Genomic DNA, 17,168 nt, shown 5'->3' on the forward strand with positions numbered 1-17,168 from the left:
GGTGCTTTTGGATGGGGTCAACATGACTGTAGGCAGAATTAGGTGCTTTTGGATGGGGTCAACATGACTGTAGGCAGAATTAGGTGCTTTTGGATGGGGTCAACATGACCCCAAAGGACCTGAAGTCCATATTAATACAGAAACAGTAAACAATTATTTCGATTTATTAATAACAAGTTGATTGACAAAGTCATGAAAAAATGTGAAGAATTCAATAAGCCACATTTAGGCTATGATCAGACATATCATGGGTTTGGCAGGTAGCCTAGTGTTTGTCAAGATGTTTTCAGACCTCAAAATGGTGAGGGCAGTCATGGATATGTGTCAGGAATGTGTGAGAAAAGTCCACGTCCCAGTTCATCTGTTGTGTAGATACCAGCTGTATGTTTCAATCTAAAATTAATGGAAAAGATAAGCACCAACCGAAAGGTTGCTGGATCGAATCCCTGAGCTGACAAGGTAAAAATCTGTAATTCTGCCCCTGAACAAGGCAGTTAACCCACTGTTCCTAGGCTGTCATTGAAAATAACAATTTGTTCTAACTGACTTGCCTGGTTAATTAAAAAATATATGCTTCTGGTGTCAAAATGACCCCAATTGGTGCTATGATGGGTAATGAAATGTTTAATATATTAGGTTCAAATAGCCACTTCACAAAAATAAAAGCCTCTCTGCTTATATGCCTCAGTCTTGAACGGTCCATTAGGACCATGTATCTTCTGTCTTCAGAGCAGTGTGTAGCTAGGAAGGAGCTCCCTCTCTGTCCTGTGCAGATAGGGTAGGAATGGTCCTGTACTGGACATCCATCCATTAGGACCATGTATCTTCTGTCTTCAGAGCAGTGTGTAGCTAGGAAGGAGCTCCCTCTCTGTCCTGTGCAGATAGGGTAGGAATGGTCCTGTACTGGACATCCATCCATTAGGACCATGTATCTTCTGTCTTCAGAGCAGCGTGTAGCTAGGAAGGAGGTCCCTCTCTGTCCTGTGCAGATAGGGTAGGAATGGTCCTGTACTGGACATCCATCCATTAGGACCATGTATTTTCTGTCTTCAGAGCAGCGTGTGGCTAGGAAGAAGCTCCCTCTCTGTCCTGTGCAGATAGGGTAGGAATGGTCCTGTACTGGACATCCATCCATTAGGACCATGTATCTTCTGTCTTCAGAGCAGCTAGGAAGAAGCTCCCTCTCTGTCCTGTGCAGATAGGGTAGGAATGGTCCTGTACTGGACATCCATCCATTAGGACCATGTATCTTCTGTCTTCAGAGCAGCGTGTGGCTAGGAAGAAGCTCCCTCTCTGTCCTGTGCAGATAGGGTAGGAATGGTCCTGTACTGGACATCCATCCATTAGGACCATGTATCTTCTGTCTTCAGAGCAGCTAGGAAGGAGCTCCCTCTCTGTCCTGTGCAGATAGGGTAGGAATGGTCCTGTACTGGACATCCATCCATTAGGACCATGTATCTTCTGTCTTCAGAGCAGCTAGGAAGGAGCTCCCTCTCTGTCCTGTGCAGATAGGGTAGGAATGGTCCTGTACTGGACATCCATCCATTAGGACCATGTATCTTCTGTCTTCAGAGCAGCTAGGAAGGAGCTCCCTCTCTGTCCTGTGCAGATAGGGTAGGAATGGTCCTGTACTGGACATCCATCCATTAGGACCATGTATCTTCTGTCTTCAGAGCAGCTAGGAAGGAGCTCCCTCTCTGTCCTGTGCAGATAGGGTAGGAATGGTCCTGTACTGGACATCCATCCATTAGGACCATGTATCTTCTGTCTTCAGAGCAGCTAGGAAGGAGCTCCCTCTCTGTCCTGTGCAGATAGGGTAGGAATGGTCCTGTACTGGACATCCATCCATTAGGACCATGTATCTTCTGTCTTCAGAGCAGCTAGGAAGGAGATCCCTCTCTGTCCTGTGCAGATAGGGTAGGAATGTACTGGACATCCATCTGTGTTCCAGTCTCTCGTGTCTGCCTTAATGGCAGCTTAGGTTCTGGGTGTAGAGATCAGTCCAGGAGTCCAGTAGCGACGTCAGCTCAGATAGATTAGGTTCTGGGTGAGGAGATCAGTCCAGGAGTCCAGCAGTGATGTCAGCTCAGATAGATTAGGTTCTGGGTGAGGAGATCAGTCCAGGAGTCCAGTAGCGACGTCAGCTCAGATAGATTAGGTTCTGCATGAGGAGATCAGTCCAGGAGTCCAGCAGCGATGTCAGCTCAGATAGATTAGGTTCTGGGTGAGGAGATCAGTCCAGGAGTCCAGTAGCGAAGTCAGCTCAGATAGATTAGGTTCTGGGTGAGGAGATCAGTCCAGGAGTCCAGCAGTGATGTCAGCTCAGATAGATTAGGTTCTGGGTGAGGAGATCAGTCCAGGAGTCCAGTAGCGACGTCAGCTCAAATAGATTAGGTTCTGCATGAGGAGATCAGTCCAGGAGTCCAGCAGCGATGTCAGCTCAGATAGATTAGGTTCTGGGTGAGGAGATCAGTCCAGGAGTCCAGTAGCGACGTCAGCTCAGATAGATTAGGTTCTGGGTGAGGAGATCAGTCCAGGAGTCCAGTAGCGACGTCAGCTCAGATAGATTAGGTTCTGGGTGAGGAGATCAGTCCAGGAGTCCAGTAGCGACGTCAGCTCAGATAGATTAGGTTCTGGATGAGGAGATCACTCCAGGAGTCCAGTAGCGATGTCAGTTCAGATAGATTAGGTTCTGGATTCCCCATGGTGAAACAGAGCATGTCAGAAGGATACCAGTTTGGAAACCAGGCAACACTTTATCAAACAAGCTAATGCATTCCTCTATTCTACCATTCTACCTCCCCACAGGACATTACTCCATTCTACCTCCCCACAGGACATTCCTCCATTCTACCTCCCCACAGGACATTACTCCATTCTACCTCCCCACAGGACATTCCTCCATTCTACCTCCCCACAGGACATTACTCCATTCTACCTCCCCACAGGACATTACTCCATTCTACCTCCCCACAGGACATTACTCCATTCTACCTCCCCACAGGACATTACTCCATTCTACCTCCCCACAGGACATTCCTCCATTCTACCTCCCCACAGGACATTCCTCCATTCTACCTCCCCACAGGACATTACTCCATTCTACCTCCCCACAGGACATTCCTCCATTCTACCTCCCCACAGGACATTACTCCATTCTACCTCCCCACAGGACATTACTCCATTCTACCTCCCCACAGGACATTCCTCCATTCTACCTCCCCACAGGACATTACTCCATTCTACCTCCCCACCTCCCCACAGGACATTACCTCATTCTACCTCCCCACCTCCCCACAGGACATTACTCCATTCTACCTCCCCACAGGACATTACTCCATTCTACCTCCCCACAGGACATTACTCCATTCTACCTCCCCACAGGACATTCCTCCATTCTACCTCCCCACAGGACATTACTCCATTCTACCTCCCCACAGGACATTACTCCATTCTACCTCCCCACAGGACATTCCTCCATTCTACCTCCCTACAGGACATTCCTCCATTCTACCTCGCCACAGGACATTACTCCATTCTACCTCCCCACAGGACATTACTCCATTCCAGATAAATCATCCGAGTTACTGAAACAGCACCTCTCTGTCTCAGTATGTGTAGACCATGTATCTGATGCTGTCTGGACAGTGAAACAGCACCCCTCTGTCTCAGTATGTGTAGACCATGTATCTGATGCTGTCTGGACAGTGAAACAGCATCTCTCTGTCTCAGTATGTGTAGACCATGTATGTGATGCTGTCTGGACAGTGAAACAGCACCTCTCTCTCTCAGTATGTGTAGACCATGTATCTGATGCTGTCTGGACAGTGAAACAGCTCCTCTCTCTCTCAGTATGTGTAGACCATGTATCTGATGCTGTCTGGACAGTGAAACAGCACCTCTCTGTCTCAGTATGTGTATATCATGTATCTGATGCTGTCTGGACAGTGAAACAGCACATCTCTGTCTCAGTATGTGTAGATCATGTATCTGATGCTGTCTGGACAGTGAAACAGCACCTCTCTCTCTCAGTATGTGTAGACCATGTATCTGATGCTGTCTGGACAGTGAAACAGCACCTCTCTCTCTCAGTATGTGTAGACCATGTATCTGATGCTGTCTGGACAGTGAAACAGCTCCTCTCTCTCTCAGTATGTGTAGACCATGTATCTGATGCTGTCTGGACAGTGAAACAGCACCTCTCTGTCTCAGTATGTGTAGATCATGTATCTGATGCTGTCTGGACAGTGAAACAGCACATCTCTGTCTCAGTATGTGTAGATCATGTATCTGATGCTGTCTGGACAGTGAAACAGCACCACTCTGTCTCAGTATGTGTAGATCATGTATCTGATGCTGTCTGGTCAGTAAAACAGCACCTCTCTGTCTCAGTAGGTGTAGACCATGTATCTGATGCTGTCTGGACAGTGAAACAGCACCTCTCTGTCTCAGTAGGTGTAGACCATGTATCTGATGCTGTCTGGACAGTGAAACAGCACCTCTCTCTCTCAGTATGTGTAGATCATGTATCTGATGCTGTCTGGTCAGTGAAACAGCACCTCTCTGTCTCAGTAGGTGTAGACCATGTATCTGATGCTGTCTGGACAGTGAAACAGCACCTCTCTGTCTCAGTATGTGTAGATCATGTATCTGATGCTGTCTGGACAGTGAAACAGCATCTCTCTGTCTCAGTATGTATAGACCATGTATCTGATGCTGTCTGGACAGTGAAACAGCACCTCTCTGTCTCAGTATGTGTAGTTCATGTATCTGATGCTGTCTGGACAGTGAAACAGCACATCTCTGTCTCAGTATGTGTAGATCATGTATCTGATGCTGTCTGGACAGTGAAACAGCACCTCTCTCTCTCAGTATGTGTAGACCATGTATCTGATGCTGTCTGGACAGTGAAACAGCACCTCTCTCTCTCAGTATGTGTAGACCATGTATCTGATGCTGTCTGGACAGTGAAACAGCTCCTCTCTCTCTCAGTATGTGTAGACCATGTATCTGATGCTGTCTGGACAGTGAAACAGCACCTCTCTGTCTCAGTATGTGTAGATCATGTATCTGATGCTGTCTGGACAGTGAAACAGCACATCTCTGTCTCAGTATGTGTAGCTCATGTATCTGATGCTGTCTGGACAGTGAAACAGCACCACTCTGTCTCAGTATGTGTAGATCATGTATCTGATGCTGTCTGGTCAGTAAAACAGCACCTCTCTGTCTCAGTAGGTGTAGACCATGTATCTGATGCTGTCTGGACAGTGAAACAGCACCTCTCTGTCTCAGTAGGTGTAGACCATGTATCTGATGCTGTCTGGACAGTGAAACAGCACCTCTCTCTCTCAGTATGTGTAGATCATGTATCTGATGCTGTCTGGTCAGTGAAACAGCACCTCTCTGTCTCAGTAGGTGTAGACCATGTATCTGATGCTGTCTGGACAGTGAAACAGCACCTCTCTGTCTCAGTATGTGTAGATCATGTATCTGATGCTGTCTGGACAGTGAAACAGCATCTCTCTGTCTCAGTATGTATAGACCATGTATCTGATGCTGTCTGGACAGTGAAACAGCACCTCTCTGTCTCAGTATGTGTAGTTCATGTATCTGATGCTGTCTGGACAGTGAAACAGCATCTCTCTGTCTCAGTATGTATAGACCATGTATCTGATGCTGTCTGGACAGTGAAACAGCACCTCTCTGTCTCAGTATGTGTAGACCATGTATCTGATGCTGTCTGGACAGTGAAACAGCACCTCTCTCTCTCAGTATGTGTAGACCATGTATCTGATGCTGTCCGGACAGTGAAACAGCACCTCTCTGTCTCTGTATGTGTAGACCATGTATCTGATGCTGTCTGGACAGTGAAACAGCACCTCTCTCTCTCAGTATGTGTAGACCATGTATCTGATGCTGTCTGGACAGTGAAACAGCACCTCTCTGTCTCAGTATGTGTAGATCATGTATCTGATGCTGTCTGGACAGTGAAACAGCACATCTCTGTCTCAGTATGTGTAGCTCATGTATCTGATGCTGTCTGGACAGTGAAACAGCACCACTCTGTCTCAGTATGTGTAGATCATGTATCTGATGCTGTCTGGTCAGTAAAACAGCACCTCTCTGTCTCAGTAGGTGTAGACCATGTATCTGATGCTGTCTGGACAGTGAAACAGCACCTCTCTGTCTCAGTAGGTGTAGACCATGTATCTGATGCTGTCTGGACAGTGAAACAGCACCTCTCTCTCTCAGTATGTGTAGATCATGTATCTGATGCTGTCTGGTCAGTGAAACAGCACCTCTCTGTCTCAGTAGGTGTAGACCATGTATCTGATGCTGTCTGGACAGTGAAACAGCACCTCTCTGTCTCAGTATGTGTAGATCATGTATCTGATGCTGTCTGGACAGTGAAACAGCATCTCTCTGTCTCAGTATGTATAGACCATGTATCTGATGCTGTCTGGACAGTGAAACAGCACCTCTCTGTCTCAGTATGTGTAGTTCATGTATCTGATGCTGTCTGGACAGTGAAACAGCATCTCTCTGTCTCAGTATGTATAGACCATGTATCTGATGCTGTCTGGACAGTGAAACAGCACCTCTCTGTCTCAGTATGTGTAGACCATGTATCTGATGCTGTCTGGACAGTGAAACAGCACCTCTCTCTCTCAGTATGTGTAGACCATGTATCTGATGCTGTCCGGACAGTGAAACAGCACCTCTCTGTCTCTGTATGTGTAGACCATGTATCTGATGCTGTCTGGACAGTGAAACAGCACCTCTCTCTCTCAGTATGTGTAGACCATGTATCTGATGCTGTCTGGACAGTGAAACAGCACCTCTCTGTCTCAGTATGTGTAGATCATGTATCTGATGCTGTCTGGACAGTGAAACAGCACATCTCTGTCTCAGTATGTGTAGATCATGTATCTGATGCTGTCTGGACAGTGAAACAGCACCACTCTGTCTCAGTATGTGTAGATCATGTATCTGATGCTGTCTGGTCAGTAAAACAGCACTTCTCTGTCTCAGTAGGTGTAGACCATGTATCTGATGCTGTCTGGACAGTGAAACAGCACCTCTCTGTCTCAGTATGTGTAGACCATGTATCTGATGCTGTCTGGACAGTGAAACAGCACCTCTCTCTCTCAGTATGTGTAGATCATGTATCTGATGCTGTCTGGTCAGTGAAACAGCACCTCTCTGTCTCAGTAGGTGTAGACCATGTATCTGATGCTGTCTGGACAGTGAAACAGCACCTCTCTCTCTCAGTATGTGTAGATCATGTATCTGATGCTGTCTGGTCAGTGAAACAGCACATCTCTGTCTTAGTAGGTGTAGACCATGTATCTGATGCTGTCTGGACAGTGAAACAGCACCTCTCTGTCTCAGTATGTGTAGATCATGTATCTGATGCTGTCTGGACAGTGAAACAGCATCTCTCTGTCTCAGTATGTATAGACCATGTATCTGATGCTGTCTGGACAGTGAAACAGCACCTCTCTGTCTCAGTATGTGTAGTTCATGTATCTGATGCTGTCTGGACAGTGAAACAGCACCTCTCTGTCTCAGTATGTGTAGACCATGTATCTGATGCTGTCCGGACAGTGAAACAGCACCTCTCTGTCTCTGTATGTGTAGACCATGTATCTGATGCTGTCTGGACAGTGAAACAGCACCTCTCTCTCTCAGTATGTGTAGACCATGTATCTGATGCTGTCTGGACAGTGAAACAGCACCTCTCTGTCTCAGTATGTGTAGATCATGTATCTGATGCTGTCTGGACAGTGAAACAGCACATCTCTCTCTCAGTATGTGTAGACCATGTATCTGATGCTGTCTGGACAGTGAAACAGCACCTCTCTGTCTCAGTATGTGTAGATCATGTATCTGATGCTGTCTGGACAGTGAAACAGCACATCTCTGTCTCAGTATGTGTAGATCATGTATCTGATGCTGTCTGGACAGTGAAACAGCACCACTCTGTCTCAGTATGTGTAGATCATGTATCTGATGCTGTCTGGTCAGTAAAACAGCACTTCTCTGTCTCAGTAGGTGTAGACCATGTATCTGATGCTGTCTGGACAGTGAAACAGCACCTCTCTGTCTCAGTATGTGTAGACCATGTATCTGATGCTGTCTGGACAGTGAAACAGCACCTCTCTCTCTCAGTATGTGTAGATCATGTATCTGATGCTGTCTGGTCAGTGAAACAGCACCTCTCTGTCTCAGTAGGTGTAGACCATGTATCTGATGCTGTCTGGACAGGGAAACAGCACCTCTCTCTCTCAGTATGTGTAGATCATGTATCTGATGCTGTCTGGTCAGTGAAACAGCACATCTCTGTCTTAGTAGGTGTAGACCATGTATCTGATGCTGTCTGGACAGTGAAACAGCACCTCTCTGTCTCAGTATGTGTAGATCATGTATCTGATGCTGTCTGGACAGTGAAACAGCATCTCTCTGTCTCAGTATGTATAGACCATGTATCTGATGCTGTCTGGACAGTGAAACAGCACCTCTCTGTCTCAGTATGTGTAGTTCATGTATCTGATGCTGTCTGGACAGTGAAACAGCACCTCTCTGTCTCAGTATGTGTAGACCATGTATCTGATGCTGTCTGGACAGTGAAACAGCACCTCTCTGTCTCAGTATGTGTAGTTCATGTATCTGATGCTGTCTGGACAGTGAAACAGCACCACTCTGTCTCAGTATGTGTAGTTTATGTATCTGATGCTGTCTGGCATGTCATTCTCTTTTTGGCCAGACAGCATCAGATACATGGGCTACATATAGTAAGACAGAGGGGCGCTGTTTCACTCGATCGGATGCTTTCTCCTGGTGAGATAGTTTCAGCCATTTGCGAATTGAAGGAAGGTTGGCGGGTGCACAGCGTGCCACGTCTGCTCCCGCTCTTCCCTCCCCCCGGCGCTTGAGGGCGCCAGGTTGCCCTGCATCACGCACTCCTGCCATCCATCACACACACCTGCCCTCCCTCGTCGCTCGCATCAGCGTTATTGGACTCACCTGGACTCACTCATCACCTGTTCTTTTCCTCCCCTATATTTGTCAGTTCCCCAGCTCTGTTCCCCGCTGCTGCATTGTATTGTTTTTGTCTTTAGTATTAGTTTGTTGTTGCTGTTCCTGTCTCGTTCCATGTCCGTTCTTTATTAAGTGTTTAACTCCCCGTACCTGCTTCGTCTCTCCAGCGTCATCTCATGTGACAGAATGCCCTCATACGAAGCATCGGGGAGTACTGGCGTTCCGGTTGGTATGGTGGTATCGGCTCTGGGTCGCCACCGGTGCCTAGCCAGCTCGTTGGGCTTCCACGCCCTGGCTGCTTCCCATCCCACGTCACTCTCCACCGGATCATCGGGCTCCCTCTCTCTGCAGCGGGATCGACAGGCGTCTTGCATTAGCCGGATCGTCAGGCTCCCATGCCTCAGCCGGCTCGCCAGGCTCTCACGCTCCTGCCGGTTCGTCGGGATTCCACGCCCCAACCGGCCTGCCCAGCGCCCATGTCTCGGCCGGTTCGACCAGGTGGGATGCCGGGTGGCGCCCCAAGAGGGGGGGGGGGTACTGTCACGTCTGCTCCCGCTCTTCCCTCCCCCTGGCGCTTGAGGGCGCCAGGCTGCCCAGCATCACGCACACCTGCCTTCCCTCGTCACGCGCATCAGCGTTATTGGACTCACCTGGACTCACTCATCACCTGTTCTTTTCCTCCCCTATATTAGTCAGTTCCCCAGCTCTGTTCCCCGCTGCTGCATTGTATTGTTTTTGTCTTTAGTATTAGTTTGTTGTCGCTGTTCCTGTCTCGTTCCATGTCCGTTCTTTATTAAGTGTTTTAGTCCCCGTACCTGCTTCGTCTCTCCAGCGTCATCTCAATTTTGCATGGTAACCTCATTTTTTAAAAAGTGATTTGTCTGACAAATCAGATCAAAACATCATGACTGGTTGTGTTCACGGCACATTAAAAGGGAATAGATTTTTAGAGTAAAATGACATGTCAGTTAATATAAAACCCATAGAAAATGTTGCACGCACATAGGAGGTCACGTGACCCCCCCCCCGGGAGTCTGGAACTCCTCCTCCACTGTCACCCTATGTCATCTCATCATGACTTTGTCCTTTGATTACCAACATTACTGAAACGGATCCTTATAACAAATCCATCAGCTCACAAATAAAACCTCACTTTATAGCTCTGACACCATTACCCCACACAGCCAGCCTGCAGAGAGAGAGAAGAGAGAGAGAGGAGAGAGAGAGAGAGGAGAGAGACAGTGAGAGAGAAAGGAGAGAGAGAAAGAGAGAGAGAGAAAGGAGAGAGAAAGGAGAGAGAGAAGAGAGAAAGGAGAGAGAGAGAGAGAGAGAGAGAGAGAAAGGAGAGAGAGAAGAGAGAGAGAGAGAAAGGAGAGAGAAAGGAGAGAGAGAGAGAGAAAGGAGAGAGAAAGGAGAGAGAGAGAAAGGAGAAAGGAGAGAGAGAGAGAGAGAGAGAGAGAGAGAGAGAGAGAAAGGAGAGAGAGAGAAGAGAGAGAGAGAGAGAAGAGAGAAAAGAGAGAAAGAGAGAGAGAGAAGAGAGAGAGACAGTGGGAGAGAGAGAGAGAGAGAGAGAGAGAGAGAGAGAGAGAGAGAGGAGTGAAAGCGAGACAGAGAGAGAGAGGGAAAGAGAAAGAGAGAGACAGAGAGTGGGAGAGAGAGAGAGAGAGAGGGAAATAGAAAGACAGAGAGAGAGAGAGAGAGAGGAGTGAAAGCGAGACAAAGAGAGAGAAGGAAAGAGAAAGAGAGAGACAGAGAGAAAGAGAGTGGGAGAGAGAGAGAGAGAGAGAGAAAGACAGAGAGAGAGAGAGAAGAGAGAGTGAGAGAGAGAGAGAGAGAGAGAGAGAGAGAAGAGTGAAAGCGAGACAGAGAGAGAGAGGGAAAGAGAAAGAGAGAGACAGAGAGAAAGAGAGTGGGAGAGAGAGAGAGAGAGCTAGCCCCACTACTAATGACTTAGTAAATCCCATCCATATATTGCTTAGCAGCCGGGTGGCCAGGTGCCCCTCCTCTCCTCATGATTCACACTACAGCTTGGTGTGCTGCCGTTTTATTGGGTCATTTGTGGCACATCGCTGGCGATTGCAGCCATCCATCTTGGGGACAGTGTGTGCGTCATACCTCTGAAAACCAGGCTCAGTAGAACCTCTCTGGTCTGAATGAACTATGTTGAGGTGAGGTACATCCTGTCCTGGTATAACAGAAAGGATGTTGAGGTGAGGTACATCCTGTCCTGGTATAACAGAAAGGAAGTGGCTCTCAGTTTGAAGAACATCAACGTCCAGAGGAACCGAGGTGTACCAACTGTTACCACACCCGGAAATCAGACCGTGGAGAAAGTGGTATCAAGGAGGAGGTTGTTTTAAATTAGATGAAGTATTATGGGACATATGGAGGGAATTGAATTGACTCATGGATCAGTCACCTCTACTGTTTACTTGATACCTTAGTTGGAACACACATTCAAATTCAGTCACTTAAAGCACAATGAGGCGAGAAGCAGAACCGTAGAGGTGTGGAGTCGACAAAAACAATTATAGATTACTCCACTCCTTAACCACCAAGAATGGAAAAGTGGCCTCCATAAATCCTGGAAGGGTTCACCATAGCAGAACAGAGAGGTGTGTTACCACAGCCAGAAATCAGAATCAGTGGAAGGAAGAGGGTGTTGTTGACAGTAAACAATCCCCTATTATGGGATGTCTGGTTAAAAGGGAATCAACTGACTATTGGACAGGTATATCATGTTCACTTCATAACTTGAAACGATGAATGTATGATGGATTCATCGACATGGTGATAAGGGCTACTGTCCTGGGTCAAACTGACCCGGAACATAAGTGGATATCCTTTTCCAACACAAGGGAAGGATTAAACCGTTACACAAAATACCGACTCTGTTAAAAAGATGGACCGAATTCAATTTTCCGCAAACATTCAGCAAGTAGTTTTTCCCAGACAAAATACTGTACAGTATATACTGTAGAGTAGCAGTATATACTATAGGGTAGAAATATATACTGTAGGGTAGAAGTATATACGGGTAGCAGTATATACTGTAGGGTAGCAATATATACTGTAGGGTAGAAGTATATTCTGTAGGGTAGCAGTATATACTGTATGGTAGCAGTATATACTGTAGGGTAGAAGTATATACTGTAGGGTAGGAGTATATACGGGTAGGGGTGTATATACTGTAGGGTAGAAATATATACTGTAGGGTAGCAGTATATACTGTAGGGTAGAAATATATACTGTAGGGTAGCAGTATATACTGTAGAGTAGCAGTATATACTGTAGAGTAGCAGTATATACTGTATGCTAGCAGTATATACTGTAGAGTAGAGGAGAGAAGAGGGGAAGGGGACTACTGTAGGGTAGAATAATATACTGTAGGGTAGCAGTATATACTGTAGGGTAGTAGTATATACTGTAGAGTAGCAGTATATACTGTAGAGTAGCAGTATATACTGTATGGTAGCAGTATATACTGTAGAGTAGCAGTATATACTGTAGAGTAGCAGTATATACTGTAGGGTAGCAGTATATACTGTAGAGTAGCAGTATATACTGTAGAGTAGCAGTATATACTGTAGGGTAGCAGTATATACTGTAGAGTAGCAGTATATACTGTAGGGTAGCAGTATATACTGTAGGGTAGAAGTATATACTGTAGAGTATCAGTATTACAGACAGATGTATCAGTCTGATTAACAAGGAGAGAGTACAGAGTATTAGAGACAGATGTATCAGTCTGATTAACAAGGAGAGAGTACAGAGTATTACAGCAAATTAGTCTGCAACTATCAGCAAACGGCCTGCACTACACTATACATTGGTCATCTACAACGCATCAAAAGACAATAAGTGTGTGTTAATAGGAATCTACATCCAATACGTCATTTTAATGTTGCCGATGCAGCTTTGCAACTTCAGAGGATTATTGAAGTGGCCCTGACCTACAGTATATTTCAAGAAAACAAATGGCCATTGGTTTAAAAAAACAAAAACAAGCTCCTACAGGTTTTTAATTGGAAGTGGGGAGCGATTTCCTACCATAAGTCACTCTGGAAGGGCACTAGCAACCCTTCAGGAATTTCATTGCTTTAGAATACTGAGGCCAGCAAAAAGAGAGAACAAGGGAGAGGGGGGGAGAGGGAGGGAGAGAGGGGGGAGAGGGAGAGAGGGAGGGAGAGGGAGAGAGGGAGAGCGGGACAGAGGGAGAGAGGGAGGGAGAGGGAGAGAGGGAGAGAGGGGGGGAGAGGGAGAGCGGGACAGAGGGAGAGAGGGAGGGAGAGGGAGAGAGGGAGAGAGGGGGGAGAGGGAGAGAGGGAGAGAGGGGGGGAGAGAGAGAGGGAGAGAGAGATGCCCTGTCTTTGGAGACACTCCAAGTTACAGGCAAGGCAGTGTGGACTGGAGACTAGGAGTTAGCTGAAAGCCCACAGGCAAGGCAGTGTGGACTGGAGACTAGGAGTTAGCTGAAAGCCCACAGGCAAGGCAGTGTGGACTGGAGACTAGGAGTTAGCTGAAAGCCCACAGGCAAGGCAGTGTGGACTGGAGACTAGGAGTTAGCTGAAAGCCCACAGGCAAGGCAGTGTGGACTGGAGACTAGGAGTTAGCTGAAAGCCCACAGGCAAGGCAGTGTGGACTGGAGACTAGGAGTTAGCTGAAAGCCCACAGGCAAGGCAGTGTGGACTGGAGACTAGGAGTTAGCTGAAAGCCCACAGGCAAGGCAGTGTGGACTGGAGACTAGGAGTTAGCTGAAAGCCCACAGGCAAGGCAGTGTGGACTGGAGACTAGGTGTTAGCTGAAAGCCCACAGGCAAGGCAGTGTGGACTGGAGACTAGGAGTTAGCTGAAAGCCCACAGGCAAGGCAGTGTGGACTGGAGACTAGGAGTTAGCTGAAAGCCCACAGGCAAGGCAGTGTGGACTGGAGACTAGGTGTTAGCTGAAAGCGTAAATGTAGGTGGCAGAGAAAAGAAGAATGGGTAGTGCCAGCTGAAATTAGTTACTACAAAAAATATGATATACGCTGCATTTGGAAAGTATTCAGACCCCTTGACTTTTTCCCCAAAAAATTACTTTACAGCCTTATTCTAAAATAGATTAAATAAATAAAAAATCCTCAGTGCATCAAAGCTGGGACCGAGAGACTGAAAAACAGCTTCTATCTCAAGGCCATCGGACTGTTAAATAGCCATCACTAGCACCTTAGCGGCTGCTGCTGTCACGACTTCCACCGAAGTTGGTCCCTGTCCTTGTCCGTAATTGTTTGTTGTAGTGCTTGTGCACGGTATGCTGGTCGTTACTGGGTTTTGTTTGACCCATTTTTTGTATTATTCTGTTGACGGTGGTTTATGGTTATTAAACACAACCGTTGTAAATCAGTTTCCGCTCTCCTGCGCCTGACTTCTCTGCCGCCAGTAGCATCGCATTACAGCTGCTCTATATACAGACTTGAAATCACTGGCCACTTTAATAATGGAACACTAGTCACTTTAATAATGTTTACATATTTTGCATTACTCATCTCCTATGTATATATACTGTATTATATTCTACTGATTTTTAGTCTATGCCACTCAGACATTGCTCGTCCAAATACGTTTACATACACCTTAGCCAAATACATTTAAACTCAGTTTTTCACAATTCCTGAAATTTAATCCTAGTAAAAAATCCCTGTTTTAGGTCAGTTAGGATCACCACTTTATTTTAAGAATGTGAAATGTCAGAATAATAGTAGAGAGAATAATTTATTTCAGCTTTTATTTCTTTCATCACATTCCCAGTGGGTCAGAAGTTTACATACACTCAATTAGTATGTGATAGCATTGCCTTTAAAATGTTATGTCAAGCGTTTCGGGTAGCCTTCCACAAGCTTCCCACAATAAGTTGGGTGAATTTTGGCACATTCCTCTTGACAGAGCTGGTGTAACTGAGTCAGGTTTGTAGGCCTCCTTGCTCGCACACGCTTTTTCAGTTCTGCCCACAAATGTTCTATAGGATTGAGGTCAGGGCTTTGAGATGGCCACTCCAATACCTTGACTTTGTTGTCCTTAAGCCATTTTGCCACAACTTTGGAAGTATGCTTGGGGTCATTGTCCATTTGGAAGACCCATTTGCGACCAAGCTTTAACTTCCTGACTGATGTCTTGAGATGTTGCTTCAATATATCCACAGAATTTTCCTCCCTCATGATGCCATCTATTTTGTGAAGTGCACCAGTCCCTCCTGCAGCAAAGCACCCCCACAACATGATGCTACCTCCCAAGTGCTTCACGGTTGGGATGGTGTTCTTCTGTTTGCTAGCCTCCCCCTTTTCCCTCCAAACATAACGATGGTCATTATGGCCAAACAGTTCTGCAGTTGCAGACCGTAGTCTGGATTTTTAAGGCGGTTTTTGAGCAGTGGCTTCTTCCTTGCTGAGCGGCCTTTCACGTTATGTCGATATAGGACTCGTTTTACTGTGGATATAGATACTTTTGTACCTGTTTCCTCCAGCATCTTCACAAGGTCCTTTGCTGTTGTTCTGGGATTGATTTGCACTTTTCGCACCAAAGAACGTTCATCTCTATGAGACAGAACGCGTTCCTGAGCGGTATGACGGCAGCGTGGTCCCATGGTGTTTATACTTGCGTACTATTGTTTGTACAGATGAACGTGGTACCTTCAGGCATTTGGAAATTGCTCCCAAGGATGAACCAGACTAGTGGAGGTCTACAAATGTTTTTCTGAGGTCTTGCCTGATTTCTTTTGATTTTCCCATGATGTCAAGCAAAGAGGCACAGAGTTTGAAGGTAGGCCTTGAAATACATCCACATGTACAACACCAATTGACTCAAATGATGTCAATTAGCCTATCAGAACCTTCTAAAGCCATGACATACTTTTCTGGAATTTTCCAAGCTGTTTAAAGGCACAGTCAACTTAGTGTATGTAAACTTCTGACCCACTGGAATTGTGATACAGTGAATTATAAGTGAAATAATCTTTCTGTAAACAATTGTTGGAAAAATTACTTGTGTCATGCACAAAGTAGATGTCCTAACCGACTTGCCAAAACTATAGTTTGTTAACAAGACATTTGTGGAGTGGTTGAAAAACGAGTTTTAATGACTCCAACCTAAGTGTATGTAAACGTCCGACTTCAACTGTAAATTGTTTAACATGAACTGCACTAGCTAGCTAGCTAAACTCAGCTCATCATCAATGGTATCAAATACATCAAAAACATGGTTGGCAAATAGGCAACTAGCTGTCTATATTGATGTGGTTACAATTACTAAACATTTGGATAAACAAATCATTTATGAAAACATGATGTGATGTATGACAGGTTTGTGTTTCAGCAAAGTTGATGACGTCACTTGTAACTTGGCATCGGCAACAGAAATTGCGTCCAAATTGCTTCGTGTGACACAGGTTTCAGAACATGGCATAAGCCAAGGAAAAATGTGTAGATTTTCAGGAAATTAGGTTTAAAACTAACAACATTCTCTCAGCCCCATGACAAAATGTGTAGAATTGCAGGAAATTAGGTTTAAAACTAACAACATTCTCTCAGCCCCATGACAAAATGTGTAGATTTGCAGGAAATTAGGTTTAAAACTAACAACATTCTCTCAGCCCCATGACAAAATGTGTAGAATTGCAGGAAATTAGGTTTAAAACTAACAACATTCTCTCAGCCCCATGGCAAAATGTGTAGAGTTGCAGGAAATTAGGTTTAAAACTAACAACATTCTCTCAGCCCCATGACAAAATGTGTAGAGTTGCGGGAAACTAGCTTAAAAACAGCTATATTTTTACCAGAAAGGTGAGATTTTAACCTTTATTTCATGAAGCTGCAGCTGCTGGCTGGGCTTTGGTTAAACTAATGAAGGCTGCAGCTGCTGGCTGGGCATTGGTTAAACTAATGAAGGTTGCAGCTGCTGGCTGGGCTTTGGTTAAACTAATGAAGGTTGCAGCTGCTGGCTGGGCTTTGGTTAAACTAATGAAGGTTGCAGCTGCTGGCTGGGCTTTGGTTAAACTAATGAAGGCTGCAGCTGCTGGCTGGGCTTTGGTTAAACTAATGAAGGCTGCAGCTGCTGGCTGGGCTTTGGTTAAACTAATGAAGGTTGCAGCTGCTG

The 17,168-nt window shown here is 45.9% G+C and overlaps 1 protein-coding gene across 1 annotated transcript in view; it reads right to left on the bottom strand.

Annotated features, from left to right (window-relative positions):
- LOC106588009 (calcium and integrin-binding family member 2) overlaps nucleotides 1–17,168 on the bottom strand; it is a 54,896-nt gene that overhangs the window by 35,965 nt on the left and 1,763 nt on the right. The window lies entirely within an intron of this gene.

Source organism: Salmo salar, chromosome ssa26 (assembly GCF_905237065.1).
Source record: "Salmo salar chromosome ssa26, Ssal_v3.1, whole genome shotgun sequence".
Taxonomy (NCBI): domain Eukaryota; kingdom Metazoa; phylum Chordata; class Actinopteri; order Salmoniformes; family Salmonidae; genus Salmo; species Salmo salar.